General features: G+C 31.0%; 1 long non-coding RNA gene across 1 annotated transcript in view; it reads left to right on the top strand.

Moving 5' to 3' along the window:
* The window catches only part of LOC103575304 (uncharacterized), a 40,813-nt gene that overhangs the window by 17,723 nt on the left and 2,389 nt on the right, over nt 1-20,701 (top strand). The window contains exon 2 of the long non-coding RNA XR_008404251.1: nt 19,811-19,961. This is a non-coding gene — a long non-coding RNA (uncharacterized LOC103575304). The remainder of the gene's footprint in view (nt 1-19,810; nt 19,962-20,701) is intronic.

Here is a 20,701-nt window from a genome sequence, read left to right as displayed (position 1 = left end):
CGAGCGACATTAATGGGCCGAGGTTATCATTCTGACTATAAGCCGTTTATCAAGCAATAAAAATTGCCATTGCTGAGCCATTAATCGACATTCTGGGCCCAGTAATGGTCCGATACAAGTCCGATTTCCAAACTTTGTATGGGATCGAACGTCGGATGCGTCCTATAAAAAACTTCGCGAAAAGTTCAAGTGCCTGGCTCGTTTTTTCGCCATATCTCGGAAAATAAGACATACGAAAAAACACTATGACATCTTTTTTGTGTATTTTTTAATCTTAAACGGTTTGTTTTTAATAAAGTTCCCATTAAATCAGCGGTTCGGGAGTTATTTCGATTCAAACAATTAAATTGTTGTAAACAATTGCTTGCACCCCTTTTGACCAAAATGGACTAGATTTTCTTGATCTCCGGCCCAAAATACGTAAAAAACCGTTGAGAAAATCCTTAGCCAACGAAATGTAAACGGACTCTTCTCTTCAGCCGAAGGATTTATTTTTCGCGAATCAAATCACTATGTTATCGTCCAAACAACATTTTATTTTTTGTTAATTAATTTTTAAAACAAATTTATTATTAGCCCGTTTTCGATCGAAAAATTAGTTGACAAAAAAAATATGTGTTCGAATATTGCACACCTCTTAATGCGAAGCATTAGAGTGTGCTTTACGATCGAAAAATTCAGTTTGCTTATTTTTCGCGACTGTTTATCCTGTTTTACTCTTGCTAGTCCATAGAGCTCAACCAAATTACACATCATCGAATAGACAATTTAATAAAAATTAATTTTATTACTTATAAAGACCACTTTGATGTATTAAATATCTAAAAAAACATCAAAATGTAAAATAAAATTTTCCCGTCAACCAGTAAAAAATGTGTCCGTAACCCGTAAATACAAAAACTCGAGAAAAAGCCATTATTTGGATCACTTTTTTCTTTAGAAGATTATTTTAGGGCCGAAGCAGAAGTGTGTCATAAATGGCCATTAAGGTTGGCTCCGTTTAATTATAATTAATAAAAAAAACCTTAACTAATGTTTTGTACATCTATTAGGGTGGGCCAAAAAAAAAACTAATTTTTTTTTCTGTAGTTACCGTGAAAATATCGTTAAAGATGATGAAAAAAAAATTCTGGTAAAGTTTGAGCTCTTAATATTAATATTAAGAGGTGGCGCTTCGTGATTTTTGATTTCCATTTTAAATAACATGGAAAAAATTAATTTTTTAATTTGGAATTTTTTACCTCGATAATGGCTCACTGTACAAATAAGCCCAGCATACATTTTTGTAGGGAATATAATGCTCTACAAGAAAACTCACATCATTTTTTGATAAATCCATCTGTTCAAGAGCTATTCGAGCTCAAAGTCAAGTTAGAGGATATTTCAAGATCTTTTTATTTTTCCGGCGAAACTATCGGGCTTATCAAAAAATATTATTGATTTTTTTTATGGACAATTTTATCTCCTAAAAATTATCTCTGGTAAATTTTTTTAAAATTCCATTTTTTTTTAGTTACTTCCAGTTTAATACCAAGTTTTTAAAATCGATCAGAACACTATTTTTTGGAAACTTGGCATTAAAATGGAAATAACTAAAAAAAAAATGGAATTTCAAAAAAATTTACCGGAGATAATTTTTAGGAGATAAAATTGTCTATAAAAAAAATCAATAATATTTTTTGATAAGCCCGATAGTTTTGCCGGAAAAGTAAAAATATCTTGAAATATACTCTAACTTGACTTCAAGCTCGAATAACTCTTGAACAGATGGATTTATCGAAAAATGATAAGAGAGTTTTTTTGTAGAGCATTAAATCCCCTACGAAAACGTATGCTGGGCTTATTTGTACATTGAGCCATTATCGAGGTAAAAAATTCCAAACTAAAAAATTAATTTTTTCCATGTTATTCAAATGGGAAATCACAAATCACGAAGCGCCACCTCTTAATATTAATATTAAGAGCTCAAACTTTACCACAATTTTTTTTTCATCATCTTTAACGATATTTTCACGGTAACTAAAGAAAAAAAAATTAGTTCTTTTTTTTGCCCACCCTAATATCTATATGTTTTTTACGTATACTTTTATCACACCAGTTACGCTTACGCGAGAAAATACAGCTGACTATTTTTCGGAGCGAAATTTGAATTTCGAGTGTAATAGAAAGGAAAAAAAAAATTGGTCTTGATACTTTTATCGTATTTTTTTTTTTTTTTTTTTTTTTTTTTTTTTTTTTTAAAATGAGCATTGAGAGTCGTGCACTTTTGGATTTACCAACTTTTTTTAATTTATGTGAACAAATGTCATATTTAAATAAAAGAATTTCTCAGGTCACTAGCATTATATATGAATAAAAAATTTTAATAAATAAATATCCCATGCCCCCCAACCGAAGTAAGCATATCGTAACTGTATATAAATGAATATTTAATTCATTTATTGTACTGAGAATTTAATAAATTTGTTCTTTTAAATATTTAATTTATTTAAATTCTCATCATATAAATCTTACTAAGTATTTAGAAATCGACCAATTGATATTTTTGCTCATTTCCATCTCCTTAATTTGAGCCCGCATGCATGATTCAACTACTGCGTAACCACAACGTTAGTCGCTGATCGAGTGAATCTTTTGTTTTCCGCTATTGTAAATATTTGCATATGCATCTTATATGCCATCCGAAGTAAATATCTACCATCAATAATTTATTACTAAGTAAACTTTTAAAAAAGAAGAAAAAAATCAATATTTTAATCAAATAAATCAAAGATTAAATTAACAATACAGACAATATAAAATAATTTTGATAATTTGATAAAGTGTAATGATAATTTGATTTTGTAGCATCGTTTACTAAGTAAGTTGATTCCGACCTAAAAAATTATGTTTTTTTTAAATTTCTTAATGATAATCATAAGGAAAATTTTAATTTATATTAATTTTTTTTTTAGATATCACATATGCACCTATTTTAGACACTGAAAGATATAAAGATTCGAGGAGTCTGCTCTCTGTGGTGGGTTGTCAATTTTGAATTATTATTGTGCGGTCTTTTGCCAATTATGAATTATTATTCAAAATTTTTGTAAATTTATGTTGCTTTGAGTATTGAGTATTTATTCATTTGAAAATTTCATTTTTTTTTTTTGGCTCAGAATTTCAAATATTTATTATGTTCCAATATTTTATTTATTTATATTAACTGAGCTATTAGCGACATACGTAAATTAACAATTTCAAGAAATGAAAGTCCCAAATCCCCAGCAGAAATTAATTATTGAAACTTGGAATAAATAAATATTTTATTTATTTATTTTACTGGGGGGTCTGAATAATTTATTTATTCGAATAGTTATTTTATTTATTTTGCTGAAGGTCTAAGAATTTTAGCCATTTAAATATTCAATTTATTAAGAACATTAAGAGTTTGAGAGGTTTATTAATTCGATGTTTCTATTTATTTAGTTACTTAAGGCTCTAAAAAATTCCTTTATTTAAATATTTATTATATTTATTTTGCTAGGGATCTAGGGAGTTTATCTATTTGAATATTGAAGTTATTTAGTTTGTTGAAGTTCCAGATGATTATTTTAACCAATTTATTATTTTGTTAATCACGCTGGAAGTCTGAAAAGGACCTCAAATATATTCATACGTTCCAAGATTTCGACTTACTTAAAAAGATCTCATATTTAAATTAATCAACTAAATGTTTCAGTATATTGCGTTACAGGTGCTTCTAAGGGCGTATACCTGCAAAATATACCGCTGGAGAGCCATAAGGGCGTGTAAAATATTTTTTTTTCAGGAATTGATAAAATTAAAATATATAAGTTTAATAGAGACGAAAAATTTTTTTTTTCAAAAACCAAATTTTTTTTATCCGCCCTTATGGCTTCTGAGGTTGGTACCGGGAGCCATAAGGGCTCATTAAATTTTTTTTTCCTGGAAATAGATGAAATTATGATCTATAAGTTTAATAGAGACGAAAAAACTTTTTTTTCAAAAATCAATTTTTTTTCAACTAACGCAAAAAAATTTTTTTATACAATAAAATTTTCTCTATCATTACATTCGTATATTTATAATATCTAACGATACTTGTCAACCATTTAATGTGTTATGTTATTTTCTGTTTAATAATCAGATAATAAATTGATGTGGAATTTCAATTAAGTCATATTTATCAGTATCATATATTTGATGTTACAATATATCAACCAGAGTTTAGAATTATAATTTTTCGAATGGTCTTATAAGTTTCCTTTGATGTATATACTGATAGATATATAATCACAGTTAAAAGTCAAAGTTGAATCTAAGCTAAAAAATGTACGATACATGCCGTTGGTATCATATATCCCGTTTAGTGTATTTGATTATATATACAACGGCGTTACGCTATTTTTTAAACCGTAAAAAAATTTATCATAGATCTATGTTTGAGATGATTTGCAAGCAGATCATGGGGTAGAAAGTCAGCAGAAATAATCATAAAATATCATTTTAATTAGCGAGATTTGTATATCAATGATATGAACACTGAACACAGAATTCATGGAGATGGTATTATAATTTCCTTTTCAGATATTTGATAATATATTTATCAGCGTCACGCAATTGTTGAATCCTTAGAAAAATTGATCATCGATCTAATCTTCACATAATTTTCAAGTTATTCAACAGGTCTTGAAACAGCACACACATTAAACGAATAATTTGGTGTCAGCCAATTTAAAATTTAATAACACAATAACTGAGTCTAAGCTTATAAATTGACAATTACGAAGGGAGTTTCATAAATCCCGTTTAGTATATTTGTAATTATATACCACGGCGTGACGCTATATTTGAAACCTCAGCTGGATCTTTTCTTTATATGATTCGCAAGTGAAATAGCAGAAATAACTAGCAAGTAATTTTTGATTCGCCAGTTTTTTATATAAATTAATGATTAGTTGATCTATGCTACTACACGGACAATTAATGCAGATGGTTTGATGATTGCCTTTTTGTATGGTTGTTGATATGTATCACAGCGTCACTCTTTTTCCAATCCTTAGAGAAATTTATCATAGATCTAATTTTTACATGATTCACAAGTTGTTTATGAGGACGTTCAATAGCACGAAAATTTGGCAAATAATTTCTCATAAGCGCGTTTCAAATTTCAATTATCATTTACTTAAACTAATCTAATAAATTCACAATGACACAGGTGGTTTCATAAATCCCGTTTAGTATGTTTGTAATTATATTCCACGGCGTGACGGTATATTTAACAACTCAGAGGGATCATTTTTCTACATGATTTGCAAGTAAAAAAGCAGAAATATCTAGCAATTAATTTTTAATTCGCAGGTTTTTTATATCAACGAATGATTATTTGATCTATGCTACTAAACGGACAATTCATGCAGATGGTTTTATAATTGCCTTTTTGTATATTTGTTATATATCACAGCGTCACTCGTTTTTCCAATCCTTAGAGAAATTTATCATCGATCTAATCTTCACATAATTTTGAAGTTATTCGTCAGGTCTTTAAACAGCACAAACTCCAAACAAATAATTTGGTATCAGCCAGTATGAAATTTAATAAAACAATTACTTAATCTAAGCTAATAAATTCACAATCACGCAGGTGGTTTCATAAATTTCGTTTAGTATATTTGCAATTATATACCACAGCGTGAAGCTGTATTTAAAACCTCAGAGGGATCTTATTTTGACATGATTTGCAAGTAAAATAGCAGAAATATCTAGCAAGTTATTTTTAATTCGCAGGTTTTTTATATCAACGAATGATTATTTGATCTATGCTACTAACCGGACAATTCATGCAGATGGTTTTATAATTGCCTTTTTGTATATTTGTTATATATCACAGCGTCACTCGTTTTTCCAATCCTTAGAGAAATTGATCATGGATCTAATCTTGACATGATTTTCAAGTTATTTATTAGGTCGTTAAACAGTACAAAAATTAAACAAATTATTTGGTATCAGCCAGTTTTAAATTAAAAAAATCAATTATTGAATGTATACTAATAAATTCACAATTACGCAGGTAATTTCATAAATTCCGTTTGGTATATTAGTTACTATATACCACGGCGTGACGCTATATTTAAAACCTCAGAGGGATTTTTTTTTTACACGATTCGCAAGTAAAATAGCAGAAATATCTGGCAAGTAATTTTTAATTCCCAGGTTTTGTATATCAATGCAAAATCATTCGATGTAAGCTACTAACCAGGAAATTAATGGAAGTGGTTTTATAAAACTCTTTCCATATATTTGTGGATATATACTACGGCGGCACGTTATTATTTAATCCTTGGAGAAATTTGTCATGGGTCTGATCTTCACATCATTTCCGTGTTATTAATCAGGTCATTCTTTAGCACAAAAATTTAGCAAATAATTTGGTATCAGCGAGTTTTAAATTAAAAAAATCAATTATTGAATGTATACTAATAAATTCACAATTACGCAGGTAATTTCATAAATTCCGTTTGGTATATTAGTTACTATATACCACGGCGTGACGCTATATTTAAAACCTCAGAGGGATTTTTTTTTTACATGATTCGCAAGCAAAATAGCAGAAATATCTGGCAAGTAATTTTTAATTCCCAGGTTTTGTATATCAATGCAAAATCATTCGATGTAAGCTACTAACCAGGAAATTAATGAAAGTGGTTTTATAAAACTCTTTCCATATATTTGTGGATATATACTACGGCGGCACGTTATTATTTAATCCTTGGAGAAATTTGTCATGGGTCTGATCTTCACATCATTTCCGTATTATTAATCAGGTCATTATTAGCACAAAAATTTAGCAAATAATTTGGTATCAGCGAGTTTCACAAAATCTATTGCTGAATCTAAGCTAATCAATTCACAATTACGCAGATGGTTTCATCAATTTCGTTTAGTATATTCGTGATTATATACCACTGCGTTACTCTATATTAGAAACCTTAGAATCATTGATCACGGATCTATTCTTCTTATGATGTGCAAGTAAAACGGCAGAAATATTTATAAAATAATTTTCGATTCGACGGTTTTGTACATTAATGCAAAATTATTCGATGTAAGCTACTAACTGGGGAATTCATGGAGGTTGTTTCATAAATCCCTTTTTGTATATTTGTTGATCTATTCTACGGCGTCACGCTATTTTTCAATTCTTACCAAAATCTATCATGGAACCATTTTTGACATGATGTTCAAGTTATTTATCAGGTCGTTAAACAGTACAAAATGTAAATACATGATTTGTTATTGACGTATTCAAAATTTTAATAATCAATTACAGAATCGAAGCTCATAAATGCACAATTAAGCAGAAGCTTCCATAAATTCCGTTTAGTATATTTGTGAATACATACCAAGGCGTCACGCTATTTTTCAAACCTTAGTAATATTTTTTTTACGTATCTTTTATTTACATGATTTTCCAGTTAATCATCGAGTCGTAAAACAACACAAAAATTCAAAAAATTATTTCTAATTGGTCGTTTTTAAATCTTTGCATTATTTTTCAATTTTAGCTTATAAAAGCACAAATAACGTTGGTGGTTTTATAATTTCCTTTTAGTACATTTCTAAATATATATTTTACGGCGCATTGTGTCTATTCCTTTCTAAGTTATCAAACCATTATATGTATGGATATACGCTACTCTATAAGCATATCTTATATACACATTCAGATGCAAAAAAAAAAGGTTGTGAAGCCTGGCCTACAAAACTGCTGCCATCTGGATTCAGATATATTCTGAAGCCAGGCTCACAATTACCTTTTAGAAGATGGAAGTTGCAAAACCATGCCTCACAAGTGGAAAAGTTGTCTCACAACACTTCATTTCGTATCTGAAAGTGGCTCCGCAAACATCCTTGCATCCATATATTTATATATATATATATATATATATATATAGACTCACCAGTCAGCTTGAGGTGGTTTACAATTTTCGCTGATCACACTCTCTCACAGTTTATCAATTTGAATGTATGATCGCGAATTGTTCAATTACAGTGCTTTTTTAACTTCCCGCTAAAAAAATCGACGATTTTCAAAAATTTCGGGAAGTTATTGTTTTCACCCCGATTTTCGAAAATCGAGTTTTCATCAGATGTCGACGTTTTGAGGTCCTAGGAAGCTATTCTGACTATTTTCAGAATGATGTCCGAGTGTGTGTATGTATGTGTGTGTGTGTGTGTGTGTGTTTGTACGTATGTAAACTCTTTGTAACTTTTGAACTAATGAATCGATTTGGATGGTTGAGGTGGCAACTGGAAGAGCTTGTTGGCCATTAACTTTTCTGAAAATTTCAGATCATTTGATCGAATAGACTCGAAAATATTTGCGAATTACGAAAAAAAAAAAATTTTTTTTTTTAGTTTTTTAGTGATTTCTTAGAAACGACTCGAACGATCGACGTCAAAATCTAATCAGCTCTAGAATTTGATAAAACGCGTCGATTGCCACCTTACCCATCTCAATCGGTTGGTTTCTTTGAGAGATATCGCGAGAGAAAGAAATGGTAAAAAAGTTATTTGCAAATATCTTTGAAATAACTTAACCAAACAATTCCAAAATCGGATCAGTTCTAGAACTCAATAAAATACGTCGATTACCGCCTCAACCATCAAAATCCATTCATTCGTTCGCGAGATATCGTTGAAGAAAGAAATGGTGAAAAATGGTTCTTTCTCAATTTTTTCGAAATGACTGACGCGATCGATTTCAAATTTTCATCAGCTCAAGAATTCAATAAAATGCGTTGATTGCCACCTCAAACGTCAAAATCAATTAATTAGTTCGAAAGATATCGGCGTGGAAAAGTTAAAAAAATAACATTTTATGTTATTTTTTCCGGATAAATCATAATATAACCTACCAAAATGTGTCTGAAATCATACCAACTCATCCTTCTTATGGTTTTTTCGACCATATAGTGTCATCGAACTTGGTTATTAGTTTAAATCATATTATCAACAATAAAATCGATAAAACGTAGTTTTTAATATTTTTCTCGGATATTTCATATTTTGTTGTTTCTTACATGAGTCAAAACACATTTAAATCTTGATTTTGATCCCTGACATTGATTTCTGTCTCAATACACTTATTTTATTGAACATAATCAAGAATTAAAAACCGCTTCATTAATGATTTTCGATTCTTAAATTTTTAAACTTCAGCATAACAGGTAACTTGTTAGAGATTGAAAAGATCGTAAAAAAGCAATGGCATGTGATAGCATTTTCGAGCTCGAAAATATATTTACACTAATGTTTTCGAGCTCTTTGAGGTTGAAAACAGCGGGAAGTTTTGGGGCTGGCCCGCAGGGTCAACCGACGCCCAGATTTTTTTAATTACACTCGGACACGGCACTGTGGCTTCGTGATTTTATTTCAGCGAAATCAAATATGCTATTCAGACTCAGAGCTACTAGGGTGCCAAGGGGATACACTCCTCTATCTATCGAGTATGAACGCGAGTATTCGGTTTTTAAGTTAGGATATCGGTCTAGGAGTCCGGATTCCTAGGCTGTGGACCGCCACGAAACCGATGATTCTTGTTTGGGGTGAGTCGAATCAACCGAGATTTTAGCGAATTTAAAATTTAATTATTTGACCAAGGAACCCGATTGCCTAGGCGACGGACCATCACGTGGACAACGATGAAAATTTTAGACTCTGATTCGCGGTACTAATCGGCTTAGCCGTTTAGAACTAATCTTATTTTGAACTAGTAGAATTTTCAGACCGAAACCGGGAATTGACCCGAGATCCGACAGAGATTAGTTCTGATTAGCGATTGACTATCTTCATTAGATTTTCTGCAATTTATATACCCTAGAATTGGCTGGGGGAATTGTATGGTTCTTATTGATTTCCTGGTTTGGATCATCGATGTGATGATCTAATAGGGCGTCAAAAACAAATGAATAATCCACGGTGTTGCAATAGTTTCCGGGTTTAAGAAATCGAAATACATCTTAAAATGGTCAAAAACAAGATGATGCGTAAGTGGTCCGTGTTTGGAGGTCATTCTACGTGAAAAACAAATGAGTAATCTATGTTGTAAGCTTAGAGTTAGCAGCATGGGGTAGAAAACCATGATGCGTAAGTGTTCTTGTATGAAAAACAAATGAATAATTTACGCTGTAGGTCTAATATTAATGAAAAGAGTCGGGATTTATCCCAGGGAAAAATGGTCAAAAATATAATGTGCATATATTCCGAATTCGGAGGTCATTCTATGTAACAAACAAGTAAGTAAATGCATTGAAGAATCCGTGTTACTAGTAAGTATTTCAAAGATTTCGAAATAAAAAATAAATATAACTCGAAATATTGATCATTAGTAAGGTAAATCATTTAGCTCGTAAAATTTGTTTACCGCTGAATCGTTAGGGGCTCAGTGCTCACGTGCACGCGTCCCTGATAAATAAGACGGTGATTTCATCATTATTCGGTCATCTATTGGGTACTATGCTCACTCACACACACACTCTCTTGTAAGTACATTGTCACAAGAAGTACGCAGGCAGATGTAGATGCAAGATGAATATACTCTTAGGTATCATAGATGGTTTGAGAAAAGATGGCAGAGAGAGAGAGAAAGACAGGTATATACAATACAGGTATATACAATATTGTCCCATCTGTCGATCTCTGCCTGTTCATGGTCATCATGCATGCACTTACATAGATACCTGAGAAAGATAAATTTATCACCACGAGATTGGGCGTAGTCGAGTACTCCTTACCAAAAAAAAAAAAAATAAGAATATAATAGAGAATGTTAAAACGATTGATTAAATCGCAATAGATATATGTCGATTGTTACACCGTTTTTATTTTCACGACGGAGACGCGAAACAAAACCCGAAGTCATATGTGGTCACCCACATATCATAAAAATTATAAATAATAATAATAAATGACTCAAACTAGTAAATAAAATAAAAAGTGTGCCCGAACCAGCTTCCCAGGCTAGGTTAGTGCACGAGGGAGCCAGCCCGTTTTTACAAGACGAACAAAAATAATAAAAATTCAAGGGAGAGATCACGAGACAAAATCCTGAGCGAGAATGTATGCACCAAGCGGAATGACAGCCAAATAAATCTAATGAATAAAATAATGAGCAATAATTATTACTAAAATGTGTCCAGGAAATAAACAAATAAATGTTGGCTATCACTGAATTCCTTATAGTAAATTATTCAATTCAAATATATTTAGAAACTCACCGAATTATTACAATACGCAAATACTGTTTACTATTATTTATTCTTTATAATAAATTTTTTTAAAATGATTATATTGTCAATTGAGCTGAATAATAATGATAAAAATCAATTTAAATTATATTATCCACAGGGGAACTCAAATACAAATTTTTACTCTTTAAGCTTGCTATAAAATTTATACAAATAAATTATTAATGTTTTTTTTATTTTATATTATTTACTCTGGGGAGAGAAAGACGCAAGTAAATATATATTTGGCAACACTGGGTTGCATACCATTAAATTATAACAGAAATTTTACACAGAGAAATTATATTTCAAATACTATTGTGAGACAAGGAGCTACATACGCTATCCTTGTCTAATTTTCCAAGAAATTCATTCGACGCGTTTACGTACATATGCACTAAACTCTAGAATGTACGCCGAATATATGCAACTTATTGTAACAAAATAACTCAGATTCAATTATTAATCAATAATCTATCATGATCAACTCTATGGAGGGTCCAGGGATAGCCGATTTAACAAATGATAACGCAAATGACTTATTGGCGTTGACAATAATTTACTTCTGGAACTTTTAAATTATAAACAATATTATATGCGAAAACTTATACTTCCAAGTTAATACAACAAAATATTAATAAATCAAATCAACTTTCTTTTATATTCAATTAATTTTATCACGGCAATTGGGCCAGAACAATTTTATTTCAAAATCACGGACAACACGTCCCACCTTTACAAAATCACGGTCCTCTCTGACTGTTTTCACGCGTCAGTTTTCTGAGGGATGGGTATCACTCACATGTTATCCCCTCTAGTGACCTCGGACCCGAAATTATTAATTAAAATAAAATATTCAAATTTATTATACGACCTAAGATATCAGAATGATAAACTAAATAATATTTTCTATCTATATTCATAAACATAATAACTATTGACCCTTTAAACAATAAAATAATAATTATTCCAATGCACCACGTGGCGGGAGAGAGATATTGATTTTTATACCCACCATATCTACTTAATCTCTTTTCGGTCGATACTTTTATACAATAGATACGCGCACATGTGTTCCTAGCTGAAATGAAAATATCAATTTAATACATTATATTCAAAATCATTATCAAAACATAAATATAAACGTAATAAACAATAATATCAGTAAATTCAGAATTAAATCATAGTTAATTAATCAAAATAACATAAATATTTAAATAATAATAAACTATTACAAATAAACACGCTTTATACTAGCTAGAAAATATTGTTCGATTCATGGCGGGATGGGAAAGAGTGTGCAGTGATTCACGTTGTAATCGCTACGTGACAAGATATCCAAAATTTTGGTGGCCTTATTTTGCCCTCTCCTCCATTATTATTATATCAAAACGTTTTTTTTCCAGATTCTTCTAATGATTTTCTTTTATTTCTTATCATTTTTGTAGGACTAGCGACACGTGCCATTTTTTTGTAGGACATTGCTATATTCAGCGACAGATTTAAGTAACAAATCATATAATATTTTTGTCCTACAGTTACTGATCAGTGAAGTACTGCCGTAGGATTGACAAGGTTTTAGTGTCGGACTAAAAAAACATACCACTTAATTTTTAGGACAATGGGATTATTCAATATTATAAATTTTAAATAACCAGCTAGAGAAAAATGAGCTGGTTGTTATGTCCGGATTTTATTAATTAATAAATAATTAATTATTGGAAAAGGTCGCTTGGGCCTCAAGTGGGAGGCACTGGGCAAACAGGGTGATTTTCCTAGAGGATTAGCTCTAGGTTTTAATTTTATTGTAAAAACTCAAACGATAAACCCCGTAGGGGCCTCTCTGTAAATTCTATGCAGAATTTGGATGAAATACGTTAAATAATTTGATAACTTTAACTACCTTTCGTTGTTTGACTGCTTACTTTAGGAATTGACCTTCGTGAAGTGTCAGACTGAAACAGATAGTCTCTGATCGAAAGATGATTTGTTCCAGGAAGACGGGATATGGTTCTTAATATTAGAAATAATCTAACATACAGGTTCCCCAATGATAGATGTTTATTGAATAACTTCCCTATGGACTCGCCGTACTCAGTTCACAGGATATTAAATTGTTCTTAACACTAAGGTTCTTTCTTTAACTTAAATATCTGGGATTTACACTTATCTATTAAACTTAAACTTATGATTTTACACTTTGGATTTATTGAGTCTTTGCCTTGTATGAGTTCGATCTGAAGCTCCGACTCCAGCAATTCATATGGAAGAGAATCGCTATTAACACACTTAACAATTATTATAAAAATCACCCAAGCCTCCTCGTATTTTACGCCAGCGGTACTTCCCAGTGGTGAATTTTGAAAAAGAAAACAAATTTGAAATGACGATTTTGAATATAAATTGAACGGTACGAAGCAACTTGCTACGCCTTCTCGAATGCAGTATCGAGACGATCTTCCCATGGGATTTTATTGTATACTTGACGGTTCAGATTTTATTAATGAAATTTTACTAATCGGTTTGAAAGAAATAGAAAATAGAAAAAAAAGAGGGTTGCCTAAACGTAACACGGTTTAGAATTCACGCGGGCCAGCAAGGAAAATACATTAACTTTTCAAGCGTCATAGGGTGCCGCACCTGGGTGTTCGTTGTTTTCATCACCTCGGTTCGCGGTTCTGGAGGGAATAATTTAAAATACATAATTGGATGAATTTAGAATACAGTCAAGTGTAATTCCCTGATTAGAGGAAACGTTGACGACGCGCAACGAGGTGTTGGCCGAAGTTGCTGTCCCTAAAATTGCTAATGCTGCACTTTACAGCGAGTGCGGCAGAGGCCATTTTAATATTTACGGCAAGCCGGATATAACATCGTTAATAATATTTTTTTCCATCTAATAATTGCTACATGTTGAGAAGTGGAGGACACTGTGATAAAACCAGCTAATTTGTAGGACAAACGTTTAAATGAGTTCTATAATTGATAACCTCCTCATTAAAAAAAAAAATATTGTTTTTACAAATAATAATTTTAGCATTGCCCAAATGACATAATTGGCGCTTGCGCGCTAGGTTATATGCCATTATTGAGAACGGTTGTAAGGGAAAAAATTGGGCGTCTTGTAGGCATGAAGCCGCTCGGAAAATATAAGCCTGTTACTAATCATGAAAAAAAAATAGAGAGGGCTCCTAGACTATGATCATTACATGATTGAAGGAATAAAACTTTTTCCTTTAACTGTTTAACAAAACTTTGATTGATGACCCCCAAAAAACGGTTTGATAGATCAATTCGAAAAGTTACCTGGTTATTAGAGGTACACTAAGTTGAAGTAGTCCCTGGCATCATTAGTCTCTTCATCGATATTTACAGAGTAGCGGTTGATTTACAATCGAGTACTCGTCATAAGCGTCCCCCTAATAAGCCTCTTCCCCTCACTCAGCAGTAACTGAGACGAAACAGCTTCCACCACTTAACCACTCTATTTCGTTTTGTGCCAGACTACTCCGTATAAGCCTCCGTTAAAAGTATTGAAAAACAACTGTCTTTTTATAAATATAGATAAGAAAACTAACAATAATTCATAAAATTACGCAATCAGATGAAATTTTTTATCATTATTATAATTTTTATTAAGTAGGAATATAAAAAAATAAACAAGTTAACACAAAAAATTTTCTATTTATATTTTGCACTGAGTCATTAAACTAAGATTAATCAAAATATAATTCATTCTTCATAATTATAATCATACATTACATTTAGAGCATCTCTTACAACTGAAAAATCTGATAGAGTGTTAACATTAGAATTTTCATTATAATTTTTATACGTATTAGAAGCCAAGTCTATCATATCTAAGTTGACAGTCTTCTCACCTTCCTCCACATCAAGTCCATCTGTAGTTTATGTATAAAAAAATTAAATTTTTAGAGAAAAGAAAGGAGAAATTTTATCGCGCCAAATGAATGAGTTAAGATTTGCTAACTAACTTAACAAATCCATTTTATTTTAATTATCTGTATTTCCGGTTAAAATTTTTGGTAGCTACATAAATAATAAGGATAAATTATTAACTGAAAATTTAATAAAATAAAGTTTTTATACCCCAATTCTCGGTTTTATTCATCCACGAGTCGACAGCTACTTTTTCAATACCGGCAAACTCTTCTAAAGATCTCAATGATTCAAGAACTTCATCAGCATTAACTAACTTATCCAACATTGTTACATCAGACTCATTTTCTACCATCAAGTACAACGGAGTCAAGACTTCTGATGTTGACTCAGTTTGTGTTTCAGCATCACGGGTCTGGACTGGCCAAATTTTTCTCCAACACCGATAGATTGTTGATGAAGACATTTTATTCCAAGCTTCACTAATCCAATTCACGACATTATCTAAAGTGATACTTTTCAAATTCTCAGGAATACAAGTTCCTTTTTTCGCAGCATCAACAAGGGTTGATACAAGTCGGGCTCTGTACATTCTTTTCAATGTTTCCAGAATTCCTTGGTCCATAGGATGTGCGATAGATGTTATATTCGGTGAAAAAAAATCTGTTTTAATGTCTCCAACACTCAACATTACGTGTGATTTACAATTATCAACTAAGAGAATAGCTTTCATCGAGAACCTTTTTTGACGCAAGATTATTTGAACTTTAGGTACGAACTCTGTCTTAAACCAATTGTAAAAAATAGCAGAGGTCATCCACGAGCTTTTGGAATGAGTATATAACGTTCTCTTCTATTTCACGCGTCCCACGGCGGAGTGTGGTTGGCGCTCAATAGCCGTTATGGCTCTCCATTGGTTGAAAAAAAAAAAAAAAAAAAAAAAACTGAAAATAGAACTAATAACGAAACAAAATGTCCCACCTGGAGATATCCTGAATCTCCCTGGACCCGCAGCTCTGCTCAGGCTGAGTTAGACAACCTAGTTGGGCGCCAGTTCGTGTGCCCCATGAACAGAATTAACTCAAAATGAAACAACGGAGAAAAATGAAAATGAAAATAAAATAAATGACAGGGTAACAGTTTCAGATTTCAGGAAAAGGAAAGCAAGAAAAAGATAGCAGTACTTTAAATAAATAAATTTAAATAACTACCGGGTTGATGACCATTTGCTTCAAATATATTTTAAATTAAAATTTAATTAATCAAATATATCGCATACTCACATAACAATATCAAAAAAATAATAGTACACTTACAACAAAAAGTAAAGATAGTATGCGTATACCCAAATTATAATCAAAATAATAATGTTGATTAAACAATAAGCATATCAAACGCAAAAATAACTTATCGAACGTACAAAATATAATCACTCGTCTGTGATTAGCATAGGAACATATAAATACTAGTAAGTAATAATCTCACTCGCACGTGACCATAAACAAACTAAATATAATGCACGAAGAACAATCCCAGAATAATACCTCAATGATTGTAAATTATTATATCACTCGCAAGTGAATAGAAAATATTAAATAAAATAATCTCATATAGGAATTTACAGTACTTCCAGTAAGAATTCCCAGTAATTTCCAATGGTGAATTTTACGGTATTCACAAAATAATACCATCCTATACTCAAATAATAAAGATAAATAGCACTCTTGGATAAAATAATTATGAATGATATTTATACCTTTGTATCACTCTCACGTGATAAGTAAAATAATAAAATAATAATACGCACCAAAAAATTAATTATAAAAAAATAACTGAAATTAATAATAAATGATAATGAAAAATAACCAAACATTTATCACACTCAACATTTGGTAAAATAATACTGAATATTTTCACTGGCTGTATTCGTATTTACTGAGTATAATATTCACGCATTTCATCATATCCTTATGACCAATTACTAATACTCAGAATTCCCTATCTCTCCCACTCTTATGCTATAGACAAATGATCACCAACTTGGGAAACAAAATTACACGCCAATGTATTAGCCAAAAAGTACTTACAGTTTACGTATCATTCAACTTCCTTGGTTGCACACTAATACGGTAAATGTATTTTCCTTTATGTGGTTTACCAAAATACTCAAATAATGCCAATGGGTTTATATTATTTACACAAAATACCAAATTGCGACAAATTTATAATTATTTTATAATAAATAAATCTACGAATGCCAACTGTTGCGTTGACGCGCATGCGCCAACCAATTCAAAATAATCATAAGCACATAAATGAAATGCGCAATTTTTTTTCCCAGCACTACAACATCCAAATATATGCTTAAATTAATCAGTGAAATCTCCTGATTCTAATACAATTTATACCTAAGAAATCAATGAAGTATTATTAGTGCAATAATTAAATAAAATCTTACATGTAAACAAACAATAATTATAATAGCAATGTCGGATGAGACGTGTGAGCAGCGTGTGCTGCCTTTTGTTGCTCACCGACCTGATGCAAGACTGCCGCGATATCTAAATATCGTGACAAGTATAAAAGACAGGTAATGTTTCAGCAGAACGACTTTTTAAAACCCTGGGTTTCGCAGAGCGCCCAATAATAAGTATAGGGATTTTATGCGAGCCATCTGCATTCGAACACGCCACAAATATAATACGGCTCTTGTCTTTTTTAAAGCCAGACGCTTGTTGTTCACGGCTTGATACAAATGTATAAGCTGGCAGCATTTTAAAATTAATCATAGATTCATCAAAATTGAATACGTGGGCTCTTGTTAATTCATTTTTCTTGATAATATCTTGAAAATTTTCTTTGAAGATAGTTGATGCAGGTTCATCAGCAGATAGTTTATCCCCTTGGATCCGCAATAGTCGTACATTATTACGCTTCTTCCAACCATCAAACCAGTGATTACTCGCTTTAAAATTCTTTATTCCTAAGCATTCAGCCATAACAAAACTTGTGCTTTCAAGATAGGTCCAGATAAAGGAGCACCTCTAGTTCGTTTATTAAGAAACCAAGCGTACATCATGTCATCAAGTTCGCTAATCTCAGTTATTTTTTGTTTTTTTAACTTCTTACTATAGTTATTTTTACAAATCTCTTTAATTTTTGTCGACTGTTTAATCCATTAATCTAAAGTGCTTCTATCCAAATGAAATTGGATGCAGACATCATTTTTTGATTGTGTATTCAACAAATTAATAATCTTGAATTTTTCTTCGAATGAAAAACTATTTCTTTTAACTGTACTTCCTTCTTTTCTCTTGTTCTTTCGATTAGTTAATTGATTAGGGAATTCTAAATGATCATTCAAAGGATCATTAAATGTTCCTGCGGAACAGTCTTTTGTAGGGTTTGGAACTGAAGCCATATTTCACTGCAAAAAATATGAAAACTCAATATAGAAAAAAGATTTTAAAAAACACAACACAAAAAAGGCTTAATTCTTAGTTTTTTTATTATCCAATGAAACGTTTCTTTTAAAATATTTTTCATATGAAGCCAAAATTAATTATTTTTATTTATTATTATTATTGTATTTTTTTTTATTAATTCTTAAATTGAATGATTGACAGTTAGAGTGATGATACACATATCCCAGCATTTAGTAATTTAATTTATTGAAACTGTGAGGTTAAAAAGTTTTTTGACTGTATAACCACAATTTTACTTCACGTACATGTTTAACAAATTTTATTTAATAATTACTGTAATAAATAATCAAATAAACTTACCATGGAACAATCAATGTTTTGTTAATTTTTTTTTTTTGCACTGTATGTATAAACGCACTATAAAACGTTTGACAACGTTACGACTACACAAAGAAATGAAGCAGGCTTATACGGAATGTCAAGCGACAAAACTAACCGCGCGGGAGTGGGGATGCTGAAATTCCACGAAAAATTTCTCCTACGTTCCCTAGGCTGGGCTTATGACGGGTACTCGACTGTAATAAGAAACCAAAAAAGTAATTTTTTGTATTTACTTCTAATGGATGTTAAAAATAAAAAAAAATTTTTTTCTCAAAAAATAAAAAGAGATTTTTGTAGGGGACTCATCTAAGCTTTTAACGTCGCCCTCAAATTTACAGTGTGATCATTGGTATCTGAAATATTAATGATCAGATCAAAAGGATCATTTTTTTTATGGCTACTATCTTTGCGATAAATCGTCCTACGAGGTTAAAAAAAGCCAATTTGAAGCTGAATAAATCTGCTAAACGAAGAAAAGGAACAATTTATGAAATTTTTGTCTCGCGCTATTTCATATGTGTATGCATTAGTTGAAGCTCTAAAAAAAATTTTTTGATGAAAATACGATTTAAATAGGAATTTCAAGCTGCAATATGGTTTTTTAAAATCCTAATACGATTATTTATTACGAAGCTACGGTCTTGCAACAATCACTAAAAAATTTTCGAAATTTTTCTGTTTCTTTCATTTATGGCATGAATGCATTCGAAAATTTGGAAAAATTTATGAAAAATGTAAACAAATTAAAATGTGGAAATATATTAACTATAAGCCAAACAATAATATGGAAAAAGTAAAAAATCTATGTTGTAGATCATATTGAATGGAATATAGTATTGGGCTCAAAAGCTGAACTGGACGAGCACCCGGCGTGATACCGACATGGTCTGGTGTCGAATACTAGTTCGGGCTATCTTTACTTTTCTCAATTCATCTTTAAATTGTCTTATTGAGAAGGTTCCTTGTAAGTTTAAATTTAAACTATATTCTATAATTAAACACAAAAAAAAGTGTTCTAATCGATTTCGAGAACTTAAGATAAAATTGAAAATAAGTAGAAAATTATGTGGAATTAGAAAACAACTTTCTCAGAAATAATTTGTAAGCAATAAAATTATCTTCACTAATGATCCTACGACATTTTATGATAATTCTAATAGTTTTACCAGGAAAGTAAAAATATCTTAAAATTAACTTGAAGTTTAACTTCAAGCTTTAATAACTTTTAACCTTTAACGGCCACACGGCGTAACTATTTACCCCAACCTTAGAAAAAGTAAAATTAGAGGTCTAAGTTATTCGAAAATCATACAAATACCGACATCTGCCGGTAGAAGATAAGTGTGAGATGTGATTTAATTAGAAAAGAAACTGGAATAAGGCGCGTTGGCGCTTTGAGCGTTCGTTTTATCAGCGTAGGGTAACCAGTTACCCCATGTGGCTGCAACCGATGTTTGAAATAATTTTTTATTTTCAAACGTGTGTTTTGTGGCATCAACGGACGTAATAAAGGTAAGATTTCGATATCCTAGTGAAAAAAAATTTCAATCCTAGTTATCATGCAATTTCGTTTGTTTTTATGAAATAATTTAGTTTTATTTTTATATGATATCGTTTATTGAATAAATATAGGGTAAACTTATTATTATGAAAATACGATGCATAATCTTATTTTTATATTTATGAAATACTTTTATGTCTCAA

The sequence above is a fragment of the Microplitis demolitor genome, chromosome 9 (assembly GCF_026212275.2).
Source record: "Microplitis demolitor isolate Queensland-Clemson2020A chromosome 9, iyMicDemo2.1a, whole genome shotgun sequence".
Lineage (NCBI taxonomy): Eukaryota > Metazoa > Arthropoda > Insecta > Hymenoptera > Braconidae > Microplitis > Microplitis demolitor.
Note: the sequence above shows the minus strand (reverse complement) of the source record. Positions and strands in the feature narration are given on the sequence as shown.